General features: G+C 40.1%; 1 protein-coding gene across 5 annotated transcripts in view; it reads right to left on the reverse strand.

Annotated features, from left to right (window-relative positions):
* snx29.L (sorting nexin 29 L homeolog) overlaps positions 1-13,366 on the reverse strand; it is a 290,583-nt gene that overhangs the window by 164,967 nt on the left and 112,250 nt on the right. The gene's annotated exons all lie outside the window — the stretch shown is intronic.

Consider the following 13,366-nt stretch of genomic DNA (forward strand, 5'->3'; position numbering starts at 1 on the left):
GCATGAAAGGGATGGTTCACTTTTAAGGTAACTTTTATTGTGTTATAGAACGGCCAATTCTAAGCCACTTTTCAATTGGTTTTCATTATTTATGTTTTATAGTTCTTTGACTTTTTCTTCGGACTCTTTGCCACTTTCAAATGGGTGTAGCTGACTCCCTTCTAAAAAATAAATGCCCTGTAAGGCTACAAATGTATTGTTATTGTTACTATTTTATTACTGGCCTCTCCTATTCATATTCCAGTCCCTTATTCAAATGAATGCAAGGTTGCTAGGGTAACTTGGACCCGAGTTACCAGACTGGTTAAGATGCAAATTGAAGAGCCGATGAATAAAAAGCTAAATAACTAAAAAAAATGAATACAAATTGCAAATTGTCTCAGAAAACCACTCTCTACATAATACTAAAAGTTATCTCAAAGGTGAACAACCCCTTTAAGCATTCCCAGATGATAATCATCCACACAATCCAACCCATTAAAGGGATACTGTCATGGGAAAAAAAAAATTTTTCAAAATGAATCAGTTAATAGTGCTGCTCCAGCAGAATTCTGCACTGAAATCCATTTCTCAAAAGAGCAAACAGATTTTTTTATATTCAATTTTGAAATCTGACACGGGGCTAGACATTTTGTCAATTTCCCAGCTGCCCCATGTCATGTGACTTGTGCCTGCACTTCAGGAGAGTAATGCTTTTTGGCAGGCTGCTGTTTCTCCTTCTCAATGTAACTGAAGGAGTCTCAGTGGGACATGGGTTTTTACGATTGAGTGTTGTTCTTAGATCTACCAGGCAGCTGTTATCTTGTGTTAGGGAGCTGTTATCTGGTTACCTTCCCATTGTTCTTTTGTTTGGCTGCTGGGGGGGAAAAGGGAGGGGGTGATATCACTCCAACTTGCAGTACAGCAGTAAAGAGTGATTGAAGTTTATCAGAGCACAAGTCACATGACATGGGGCAGCTGGGAAATTGACAAAATGTCTAGCCCCATGTCAGATTTCAAAATTGAATATAAAAAAATCTGTTTGCTCTTTTGAGAAATGGATTTCAGTGCAGAATTCTGCTGGAGCAGCACTATTAACTGATTCATTTTGAAAAAATTTTTTTTCCCATGACAGTATCCCTTTAAGTTCAACCAGTAGCATACATATATGCTAATTTTCAGAGTATCTAAAACCAACTGAAGCCTTATGACTGAAACATACTTTAGAAAAAATGTAATCTGAACCACACTGTGAAAAAATTACACATGGAATGGTACAAGACATGGAAGTCATCACACTAATTATGACATGGTAGTGTCATACAAAGACATACAGTTTACTGGTGGTAATTAAAAGCCATTTTCCAAGGTGAATCTCAGGGTTCAGAACCAGAGGCTAGTATTTTGGAACTAGCCTCTGATTCTGAACTAGCCACACACTCTTACCTCACTAAAAAGGCTTTTGAGCAAAGTCAGCATTAATTAAAATATAATTACCAATGAAAAAATATATACTGCACTTGTTATTGCTGTGGATGCTAGCTTAGTAGTAGGAGGTGGTACAATCTTGAAGAGTTTGGATGATGAAAGATTGTGACCAGATATCTGGTGCCCTAGTATTCACTCCCATTCCCTAAACTTGTATCACACCACGTTTTGTTTCCTGTACCGAAGGTTATACTTCTTTGCTCTACACTAGACAACTACAGTACTGCTTTTAATTCATTAATTAATGTAAGGCATGAAAACATCTCAGGTAAGGCCTCAATTTAGTATGCAGTGCTGTCTTGGGCCACGAACAGACGTGCAACTAAACTGGCAAAAAGTACATAAAACTATGAGAAAAACTTGTTAGGGTTGTTTTCTTTGGGCAAAAGGCATTTAACGGACTACAATTTACAACTACATTAAAATATTTATAGACAGATAGCAGGGGATGTTTTTCACCTACAAAGAAAGTGAGGCCATCCATTTAGACTTGAGGAACAAAACTTTCATTTGAACAATAGGTTCTTTACATTGTGGGCAGTGAGGTTGGGTGAAGTTGTAATGGCAGATGGTATTAATGTCTCTAAGAGTGGCTTGGATGACTTCTTCAACAAAAATAATATCCAGGGCTACAGTAATCTCAACATCTACAGTTAGTTCTATTGATGTATGTGTGAATGTATCTATTGGTCTGTATATGAATGTGTATAAGTGTTGCAGATAATTTAGGGTTGATCTTGCTATTTTCTTTTTTTAACCTAAATTTACTACGTAACTATATCATTGTGTACACAGCCCTGCTTACTCCATGGATTTAACTCTCTGGCCAGTAGCCAGTGATCTCTTGATTTCCTTGTCCTACAGCTTCATATATAAATGTAACCACTGTATTTTTCTGAAATAGTCTGTATTCACTCTGCTCTTCACAGTCAAAGCCAGGAAATTTTATCCAACAGAACCAGCACATTTCTAGCAAAAAATATTGGAAATTTTGTCAAGTTAAGTTTGAGACCCTCAGCTGTTCTAAACTCCCAGGATCCCCAATAGCCAATGGCAATTATTGAGTACTGGAAATTGTGATTCATAACAAGTACAAGTTTGATCGCTTGGTTTAAAAAAATAAACAGTTTTTTTTCTTTCAATTTTCCTTACCTAGGGTAGACAAACATCTCAAACATTTTATTGCATAAATATTACAAAGCTTTTGTAGTTTCTTTAAAAGCATATCTATTGTCAAAAGCAAACAAACTAAGCACTATAAAATGTTATTTATGGTATATGGAACACATGAAAATGAAGCCAACTCAAGCATCGCTATTTCTTTTACATCTGGTAAAAGGAAAACGAGTGAGGAGCAGAGGTACTAATATGAACCTTGGAATATGGAGGGATTTAATGTTTCCTGGCTGTCAGAATAGTCTTTAGCAAACTGACACACTGATCAAAGCATTAACTGATTTGATCAATAAGTCACTTTAGGTGGGCATTCAAAAGCTGCCGACAGACTGACTCAGCAGCTTATTAGCCCATGTATGGTGTCCTCCCCGGGACATCCCCGAATGATATCTGGTGTCATTTTTATTACTAAATTATACTGCGAACATTGCAAGTAATTCAATTTATTATTTAAAAAGTTATTCTTGAACCAATAGATTTATTTTTTTATCTGTAATACTGGTGTGTAGCCAGCCATCTCATGTCATTTTGCCTGATCCTGTGCTTTCAGAAAGTGCAAGCATTTCACAATGGATCTGCTTTCAAAGAATCAGAGAAGAGACTTGGGTTAGCAGGACTTGGATTTTTACTATTGAGTGCTGTTCTCATATCTACCACTAGGTAGGGCATGGAAGCATTTTTAGCAATGCATGTGTCAGGGAGCTGTTGTCTGGTTACCTTCCCATTGTTCTTCTGATGGGTCACAGAGGGAAAAGGGAGGGGGTGATATCACTCCAACTTGCAGTGCAGCATTAAAGAGTGACTGAAGTTTATCAGAGCACACGTCACATGACTCAGGGCACCTGGGAAACTAACAACATGTCTAGCCCAATGTGAGATTTCAAAATTATACATAAAAATTGTTTTTGCTCTTTTGAAACATGGATTTCAAAACATGTTTTCCCATGATAGAATCCCTTTAATACAAATCAGCTAACTTGGAAAATTATTAGTAATATTTGTTTATCAGCAGTAAAGATTTGCTCCTAAGTCTTAAAAGTAAACACATATCACACTCCATTGGAGCTTGTGATCCTATTACTTGTGGCAAGTCAGTTTTTCTGATTATTAAGGCAGAAATTTTAACAACAATATTCCCTTCACCATTTGCAGCCGCTTCATTTTTGTTTGAATAGGAAACACTATGCCAAGCAGGCATTATGAATGGTGACCTTGATGTTCCCATGCACCATCGGGGCCTGTCAAATGGAACAGCAAAACACACAATGTTCTATAACCATTAGCTTCATGCTAGGCCTCCCTAATTTCCAAGTAGCCAAACCAGTGACTAACATATTTTGCAATACTGCAAAAAACAATTCTGTAAAAAAATAAAAGGGCAATTTATGAATAGGGATTTATAACTGTTCCATCGAGTGTTCCAATGTTTCTATAAATGTTTGTATAACAGATGCACTTAGCACCTGTTTCACGGCAATTCTATATTTTAACAGAGTGGTATCAATTTTTATAATACTAAATCTGCTGCAAAGGATTTGCTTTGCTTTAGAGAACCAAGTTAAAGTCAGGCTTTTGGAAAAGCTCTTCACAGAAATTGCAGCAGAGATCTTTATAAAAACATATTTCCAAAAGCAAGATGATGCTTCTACTTTAAAATAAGGAGTACCTGATGGTCTAGTGGGGTGGCGGGCACACCCACTGTGCTAACTGCGGGGAGGCCCAACGCCTCCTCTTCGGCATGCAGGCATGTGCTCTGCCACATCTGGGTTTTGATGTGCGGGGTTGACACTGGCGTCTTTTACTTTGGCACGCTGCTTGAAGTCATCGCACTGGTGCAAAATTTAAATATTTAAAGAGGCCTTGACAACCACTCACTGCCCAATGTAGGTCTATTTCTAATAGTTCCTGGGTGTGATTTCAAGTCTGTTTAATCTGTTCCTGACCTTGCCTGTCCCTGACCTTCCCAAAATTGCTGTCTGTCCTGACCCTTGCTTGTTTCTGATCATTCTCTCGGATCACGATTCTGTACTGCGCTACTGACGTTTTTTGACCCTGGCCTGTGTCCTCAACCTTCTGCTTCCTGATATTGTACCGTCAGTTTGGTATTGATACGGCTTGTTACTATGCTACCTGCTCCCTTGTCCCTTCTGTACACATTCAATTCCCTTGCCTGCCCAGCACGCATTCCTTGGTCAACTCACGTTAAGACCGTGTGGCATCCATGAAGCAGAGGGCTCCTCCCAAAGCAAAAGGTGCTCACTGAAGAGTGAGCCATGACTGGGACCTTGGTGTTAGTTCTGGGTTTGGGATCCTGTATATTGCAGAATGCTTCTCTACCTATGCAAAGTTTAGCTTTCTACCAACTTTTCTCCAAGTATGCATGTATGAGAAATATATTATTATTTTATGCCCTTTTATGTGTTATGTTCTCTATTTTGTCCTTACCCTCTAAACTGAGACAGTAGGCCACTTGGTAATGAGCCCATAAGCCCAAGACATAGGTTATGCTCTGATTCTGAAGGCCAGTAAAGCAAGAGAGAGCAAAGAGCAAGAAACCCCTATAAGAAGAGTTTTAATTCGTTGGTATGTAAAAAGTCTTATCTGTCCGTTAGGCCAGGGCCAGAGATGATATGTACAGTATGTATGTGTCAGGGGGCCTATTGGATCCCAGAGGGAGTAGTCTGGACCGAGGAGGAAGCCCAAAAAGGGTTAAAGTCAGAGTAAGCAGTACAAATAGGAATCAGGCACAATCGTTAGTAAAAGCCCGGGTAAGAGTTCAGACAGGCAGGCAGATACGGATCAGAGTCAGGATCGAAGCAGGGATCAAAACCAGGAATCAGACAGACAATAATACACCCACGTACTCTCAGGATTGAAGACCTATAATTGGTTAGGGTTTCAGCGTCCAGGGCGCCCTTTTATTACAAAATCCCGGCACTAGTGATGATGTCATCATGCAGTGACGCAGCACCCATGTGTTCAGCATGGGTGCCGCCATCTTAGATTTTCATTGCGACCGCCAGGAAGGTTAGCTGCGCCGTCTTGTGCTTCCGGCAGTCCTGACAGTATGGCATTATAACTACCAAATGAAATCGACATAATATTTGGTATCAACAAACATGCCCTACATACTTTTTCATTATATCAGTCACACCTGCCTTCCCCAGCAGCTGGACTGTGAGCTTATTTCGCTAGGTGACCCAGAGATGAGTGAATAAACTACCCTAGTCTTAAAGATAAGAAAGATTCCAAGATGAACTTCCTAGTACAAATGTTAATCACAGCCAAGATAGTTAATATTCTTACTAAACGAGTGTGACCGGTGCTAGATCAGAGTGGAGATCATTCTTTGACCTTCTACCACCACATTCAGACTGTGTGAAAAAATAAATAGTGGGGAATATGATACTGCTGCATACATTGCCAGAAGACAAACCAACCCACAAACTCTAACAGGGACAGGAAATATAGTTCAATTAATTAACAGGGAACAGCTATACCATAGCTATAGTCTGATGCCACGGTCTCCAAGGATGGACAGGGAGCTTCACCAGTTAGCACCCTCTTACTCTTAGAGAAATAGTTCTACTATTTGCTGGCCTATAGATATACCGTATATACTCGAGTATAAGCCGAGTTTTTCAGCACCAAAAATGTGCTGAAAAACTGTACCTCGGCTTATACTCGAGTCAGTACGCAAAACCGAAAGGCTGCGCTTCAGGAGTTTGTGTGAATGGAGCTGTGACGTGACACACAGGGGCAGCAGTAATTACCGTAGGCATGGTACACAGCTCCTAACACAATATGGAGGCTTTAAATGAGACAGAAAGGCTGGAGACACTTGGGGGTGCCAAACGTTAGGCACCCCCAAGTGATTGTAGCGATTTACTATAGGAGTGAGCAGCACGGAGAAAGTTACCGGTACTTCCGTCTTCACGCAGCTGCGCATGCGCATTAGAACGAAAAGCCGAACTTTAACTGTAAAGTCGGCTTTTTTGTTCAAATGCGCATGCGCCAGTACAGGGAAATGCGCAGCTGCGCGAAGACAGAAGTACCGTAGCTTTCTCCGTGGTGCTCACTCCTATAGGTCCTGGGGTTTTGGTAAGTCGCTACAATCACTTGGGGGTGCCTAACGTTTGGCACCCCCAAGTGTCTCCAGCCTTTCCTTCTCATTTAAAGCCTCCATTTTGTGTTAGGAGCTGTGTACCATGCCTACGGTAATGACTGCTGCCCCTGTATGTCGCTACAATCACTTGGGGATGCTTAGTAAGTCGCTACAATCACTTGGGGATGCCTAACGTTTGGCAACCCCAAGTGTCTCCAGCCGCTCCTTCTCATTTAAAGCCTCCATTTTGTGTTAGGAGCCATGTACCATGCCTAATTACTGCTGCCCCTGTATGGCACACACTATCTCTTCACTGATGGATATACATAGCTAGACTGAGGCACCATAAATATGTGTTATGTGTGTGTACAAGAGACTTCAACCCATTCTCCATTGCTAACAAACTGCCTTGGCTTAGACTTGTGAAATGTACCAGTTTTCTTTAACCCACTCACCCTCGGCTTATACTCGAGTCAATACATTTTCCCAGTTTTCGTAGGTAAAATTAGGTACCTCGGCTTATACTCGGGTCGGCTTATACTCGAGTATATACGGTAGTTGAAAGAGACACAATATTGAATTACTTTCTGACTTTTCTCCTTAATAGCTGTTTCCATCTTGCTACAAGTTACAGAACTGTTTTAACTGTATATTGTGGAGCCAAGAAGGATTTACAAGCTCAGCTGTATCAATTTGGGCACTTGCCATGGACTTGTTTTACAATTAATTGTAACAGAGCATATTCATAGATCATCACCAAATGTAACCTAACTTCCCACTGTAGATGGTATTTCTGTATATATGGTGATCAGTGCCGCCATTACAAATCACAGTGCCCCATATGACAACATTTCCTGGGCCCCCTGGGCAGTGCTTACCCAACTGCAAGCCGCACCCACAGGTCCACCACCCCACAGTAAAAAAAAAAAATTGGCCCCCCACGTGTTAATAAAAAAACCATTGTTCGTCAGGGCCCCACACACATTAAAAAACAATAAAAAAAAAATATTGGTTGTCAGGGCCCCCCATAAAAATAAATTGGTGGCCAGGGCTTCCCCATACAATTACAGGGACCACAAAGGGTTAACTTTAGAGGGCCCTGCCACGTTGCACTTAATTGATTAGCAGGGCCCATCTGCTGTCAGTGAGCTGCTAACTTTGGAAGGGATGGGGGGAGTACAGGTGCTGCAGTGGCAGCATTTTCTTGCCTTATTGTTCACAGAAAAACTGCATTGCAATTGGATGAGCTGGTGGAGAAGTTCAAACCTCAGCTATCCAATCTCTGAGCAGCTCAACCGGGACTTAAACTCTGTAAACCAATAAGGGAAGGGAATGGACCGAAGATGCCTCTACTTGTGCTCCTGCCCTCCCGAAGTTGGCAGTTCTCTGAAAGCAGGGGGAGCCCGGCCAATCAGATAAGTGCAGCACAGCCAGGGCCCCCTTAGCCTCCAGGCCGGTATACCGCTTCCCACTGTCCTCCCCTGATGACAGCCCTGATGGTGATACATTCATATTATGTAAATAAAGTATTGGCAATCTGGGGAACCATTGTATTATAACTCAATTTACTGCTCTATACATTTCTGTGTTATGAGGTATTGTCTTGCATAAACAATAAAGGTAGGAATGTTCTATTTCTGAACAAACTTGGATTTTCAGGTTAATTTCAGTGCAGACCACAGAAACTTTCAAATAGGATAGGGTCCTCTCCCATTGACTTATATACAACCTCAGCAGGTCTGAGATGCCGGATTTTCCGATTCAGACTTTTTCCATCCTCGGGGTATGGTAAATCTTGAAAAACACGAGGTTTTTTTTCCACTAAAAATTCGGATTTTATATTTAAAAAAACTTGAATTTTTCAGACTTTAATAAATAGCCCCCTGAGAATTCTGTTTCCTATTTTAAATTGTATATGGACTGGTGATGAAACTCTTAAACCATTGGCAACATGTATTCATGCACAAAAACCATACAATTGTCCTCTCTAGTGGCCAAAGAGTTAACCAACATTGGAAAAAATGAAGAAATTTCAAAAGCTCAACAGAGTTCCTGGTGGTGGAGGAAAAAAGCGTTTCAGTGATAATTTTACACTTTGTTTTAAATGGCTTCAAAATGATGTGTTGTACATCTATATTATTGCTGTAGAATGCAGCCGCTATCGCAATGCTTGTCCTTAAGATTCACTGTCATTAGTTTCAACTAGGTATGAACGAGTGTTAATCTAAAACACTTAATGAACTAAAAATAGGAGCTCCGCAAATAAAAAGAACTGGCAGCATTTAATCATAATTAGGCAATTTCCTGCAAATTAAGGGGGCCAAATTGCTTCTTAAATTACCACCAGAACAGCTAGCCCAAGATGTCATTTTATAGCTCTCGTTTATTAAAAATTCCTAATCAAATGTTCTCTGTTACAGAGTTGTGGAAAGATTACAGATGCTCATTCTAAGGATTTTTAACCCAGTAAAAACAAACTCTTTATAGAATATAAACTAAATGAATTCCACAGAAACCTCCATTTGCCTTTTATTTATTACAGATAGAAAGTGAACCTATATTGGACAAACAGAAGTAAAATTACATTTATTTGTATAAATACTAATAAGAAAGAAGGTTTAAACCAAGATATTATGGGGCAAATTTACTAAGCGGCGAACAGTATCGATCCTAGAGGGGGGCGGACCCTGGTGCATGACGCGCAGCCGGGCCCCGCCCCCTCTGTACAGCCGCATTTGTCAGTGGCGCACAGACTGCAGGGGGGCCCTGAAGGGGTGCGGGCCCTGGCCCACTCGCACCCCCTGCTCCCCCGGTAGTTCAGCCACTGGCAGCGAAAATTCGCCAGCAACGGCTTTGCAGGCAGCGCAACACTTTGTAAGGCGAAAATTCGCTCAGACAGTGCTAATTCACTAACATGCGTAGTTGCCTCCAGGAGACCTGACGCTGGCGAAGTTGTGCTAGCATTAATTTGGCAAGCAAAGCGAAGTTGCGCTAGTGTTGGCTAATTTGCATACAGCGGGAAGTTAAAGTTGAATGGACGTATATGTTGCAGCAAATACATTACATTACACAAGCCCAGGGAACCTTAATAAAAGAAAATAGAGTTTTTATATTGCCCTACACATGAGCCCAGTGTATAGTTTATGTTCCATATGTTAGGAAATGTAGGGGGGAAGCCAGTTACCCCAAAAAAAAATTACGGTCTTTTGCAGCCTATCACCCTGAAAAAAAGAAAAAAGATGCCAGCATTTTGTGGGACTTAGAAGATTTTTCAACTAAATTGTTATGAAGTCCTATCTACTCTACTGCACTTCGCCTGGTCTGGCGATGAATGAGTGCCAGCGTCAGTCTCTTTCTCTAGCGAAGTTACGTCTGTGCCCATTTGTAAATCGGCAAAGTACCGAAAAGACGTCATGCTGGCGAATTTTCACCAATGTTAGTCACTTCGCCCTTTAGTAAAATTGCCCCTATATAGGGTCCAACTCAACAATCAATATGGTAAACTACAAAGGTGAAAAAAGGCCTCCAGAATGCACAGACGTGCACAGAGGTTATTTATCAAAGGGTCAAATTTTAAGTTTTTTAGACCTCAAATGAACTTGAAAAAACTCACAACTTGAATGGATTCTAATTTAAGAAAAAACTTGAATGGAAAAACCTGTATTTTCGGATTCAAGCTATTTTCGGGGTGTGGGTAAAATAAATCTTAAAACATTCTATTTTTTTGAGAAAAAAAACCTAAAAAAAAAAAAGAGGTCATCTAAGAGTATGCCATAACACCCCTTTACTGAACATTTTTTTAGTTGCTACTGCATACTGTATATCAAACAGATACAAAGTAGCTACAGTTGATCACTCTCCCCACAGTGAACCATCACTTGAGAAAGGTCTTTTTTGCTGGTCTTTTTGGATGCTACAACATTTTGGCTAGCACTCTTAGCCTTTATCAAAAGTGATAAAAGTGATTTCTTTTGATAAAGGCTAAAAGTGCTAGCCGAGATGTTAGCTTTTTGAACACCAGAATTTTTGCATTAAGTCCTGTGAGTGCGATCCTCTGTCTACATTGTACCGTATTTTCTAGCTATTGCACCCAGACATGATATACCTACTATACGAGTAGTGCCGGAATCCATTGCTGCTTCTGCCCACACTTATATTGCTACAATGTCATAACACCCCCACATCTGCCACCATTGGGTAAGCTGAACTACTGACACATTTCATTTGTTTGCTCAAAGCTTAGTAGGGGTCACAAACAAATACAGACAGATGTCAAGATCAACATAACTTACAGGTCACTGAGCTGTTTTTCATAGGAAGATTTATTCCCATAAAATGTCCTCTTTGGAAAACTGGCTTGAGGGCTTATCATCAGTGTATCAACCACTCTGCCTGTTATACACATCATTTTACACTGACAACAGGCTCAGACACAGATGTAAAATCACTTTTTCAAAATATACAGTTAGAATAAACTTATCTACATATTTGCTCAGATGTTCATCATGTTACACCAAGTCTCTTTATCTAAAAGGATTATTAATACACCCTCTGTGTAACAATACCTGATGGTCCAGTGAGGTGGTGGGATGACCAATGCTCTCTATGTGGGGAAGCCTAGTTGGCCCTATGTGCGTCCTTTTTGGTTTTGACTTTGGCACACTGCGCTTCACGCAAAATTCAAATATTTAAAGGTGCCACATCCATTTTTCCAAAGTAAGTGTATTCTGAGATAGTTCCTGGGCGTGCTCTTGTCTAATTTACTGTTCTTGACCCTTGTCTGTTCTTGATCATTGCTGTTTTACTGCCTGAACCGACCTTTGCCTGATTACGGACTACCCGTCTGGAATCTGGTTATGTTATGCACTGACTGATTTGTTATTGACCCAGGCTTGTTCCACGACTACACTGACTCTTTCCCCGTTCTTCTTGTCACACCAGTTGCCTTGTCTGCCCAGACCCCTCACCTTGGTTCTCTCACTTTAAGACCAGGCAACGTTCAAATTGTGAAGGGCTGCTTCCGACGTGAAAGGCGGCTGTTATAGTCAGAAGCGTGAGCCGTAACTGGTAGATTTGTGTTTGTTCTGAGTTTTGGGATACTAAACGTGACTATTCAAATAAATATTGGGACATGCTATGCTGCAATGTGCCATGCAGCATTGTGATAATACAATTGTTCATTTAAAAGCTGTTGTGGCTCAAAGATGACTATCATTGCCAATGACAAATCACTTTAGTACCACAGACTATAACTTAGTTGGACAATGTTGAGGTTTGAAATACAATAATATTTGGGGGGTTATTTACTAAAATCAGATTGCATCTATTATTTTAGTCAAAAAAAGCTTGACCAAACTCCCATCCCAATTTTGCCTTATTTGCCATTAAAAAAACTCAAACAAATTGGATTGGGAAAAAAATCATTAAAATCTAGCAAAAGCCAAAGCCAAACCCAAAATTTTCTCCGGAATCACTCCATTTTTTAGGTTTTTGGCCAAACCACAAATTTTTCGGATTATCGGGCTAAACCCAGCACAGACCACGGAATCTTTAAATTGGGATAGGGAAATCTCCCATTAATTTATGACCTTGACAGGTTTGAGATGGTGAAGTTTCGAATTGAGACTTTTTGCAGCATGGGGGTATAATAAATCTGGAAAGAAAAATTTGCCTTAAAAGCCCTACCAGAAAAAAAATCAAGTTTTAATAAATAACCCCCTTGGACAAGAGAATCGTGAGTAATTCGGTCTTTTGTTTAATGAAATGTTTTTAATGTAACATGCCCTTGCTATAAGACTTAGTTAACATATGCAGTAATCCTTATTTCGAAAGTGAAAGTATCATCTTGCTTCTGAAAATATATGTTCTAAAGATTTTTACATTTCTGCAAATGCTTTTTCCAAAAGTTATAGTGGCTGTTCACTTTTAAATCAGCAGAGGCGTAATAGCTCAGGAGTTACCTATCCTTCTCAGAGCCTCTTTAGAGACTGTGAATATTGGGGGCAAATTTATCAAAATGTGAGACTTGACTTTCTATTCATTCCTATGGGTTTTTAAGAAGCATATAAATCAATGGGTGAAAGTTACAGTTCACAATTTCATAAATACGATTCTAAGAATCCCATCTTACATTTTCATAAATCTGCCCTTAATATGCACAGTTCCTATAGCCTCTTTTACAGAGATGTGCATTTCAAAACAAATGGCGTGTTTATACAAAGACACTGTTGTTTTTGCTCCCGTTCCACATTGCCTGATGAAGCAGGAAATGCCTGCGAAACGCGTTGCAATACTGTTTTGTGAATAAACTATTACTGAAAATTACCACTTTCGTTGGTGTCTGCTTGGAGGAGGTAAGTCCACTACTACCTCCTCTGAATTACCCATTGGGTTTTTAAGTGTTTTTAGCTAATTTTATCCTTTTGGCGCCTCTGTTTTGTCTTACTACTATGTTTAAAATGGTGTTTTTGAGAATGTTTACGCCTTGATAAAGCTATCACTGCGAAACGCGCGTCGGCGTTTGGAATCCTTTTAACTTATAACTTTTAGAATAATTTCAGTCTTTGGGAAACGGAATAGAAGGGGTGGGAAAAGAAATCTATTTCTAATTAGTGCTCG

Source organism: Xenopus laevis, chromosome 9_10L (assembly GCF_017654675.1).
Source record: "Xenopus laevis strain J_2021 chromosome 9_10L, Xenopus_laevis_v10.1, whole genome shotgun sequence".
NCBI classification, from domain to species: domain Eukaryota; kingdom Metazoa; phylum Chordata; class Amphibia; order Anura; family Pipidae; genus Xenopus; species Xenopus laevis.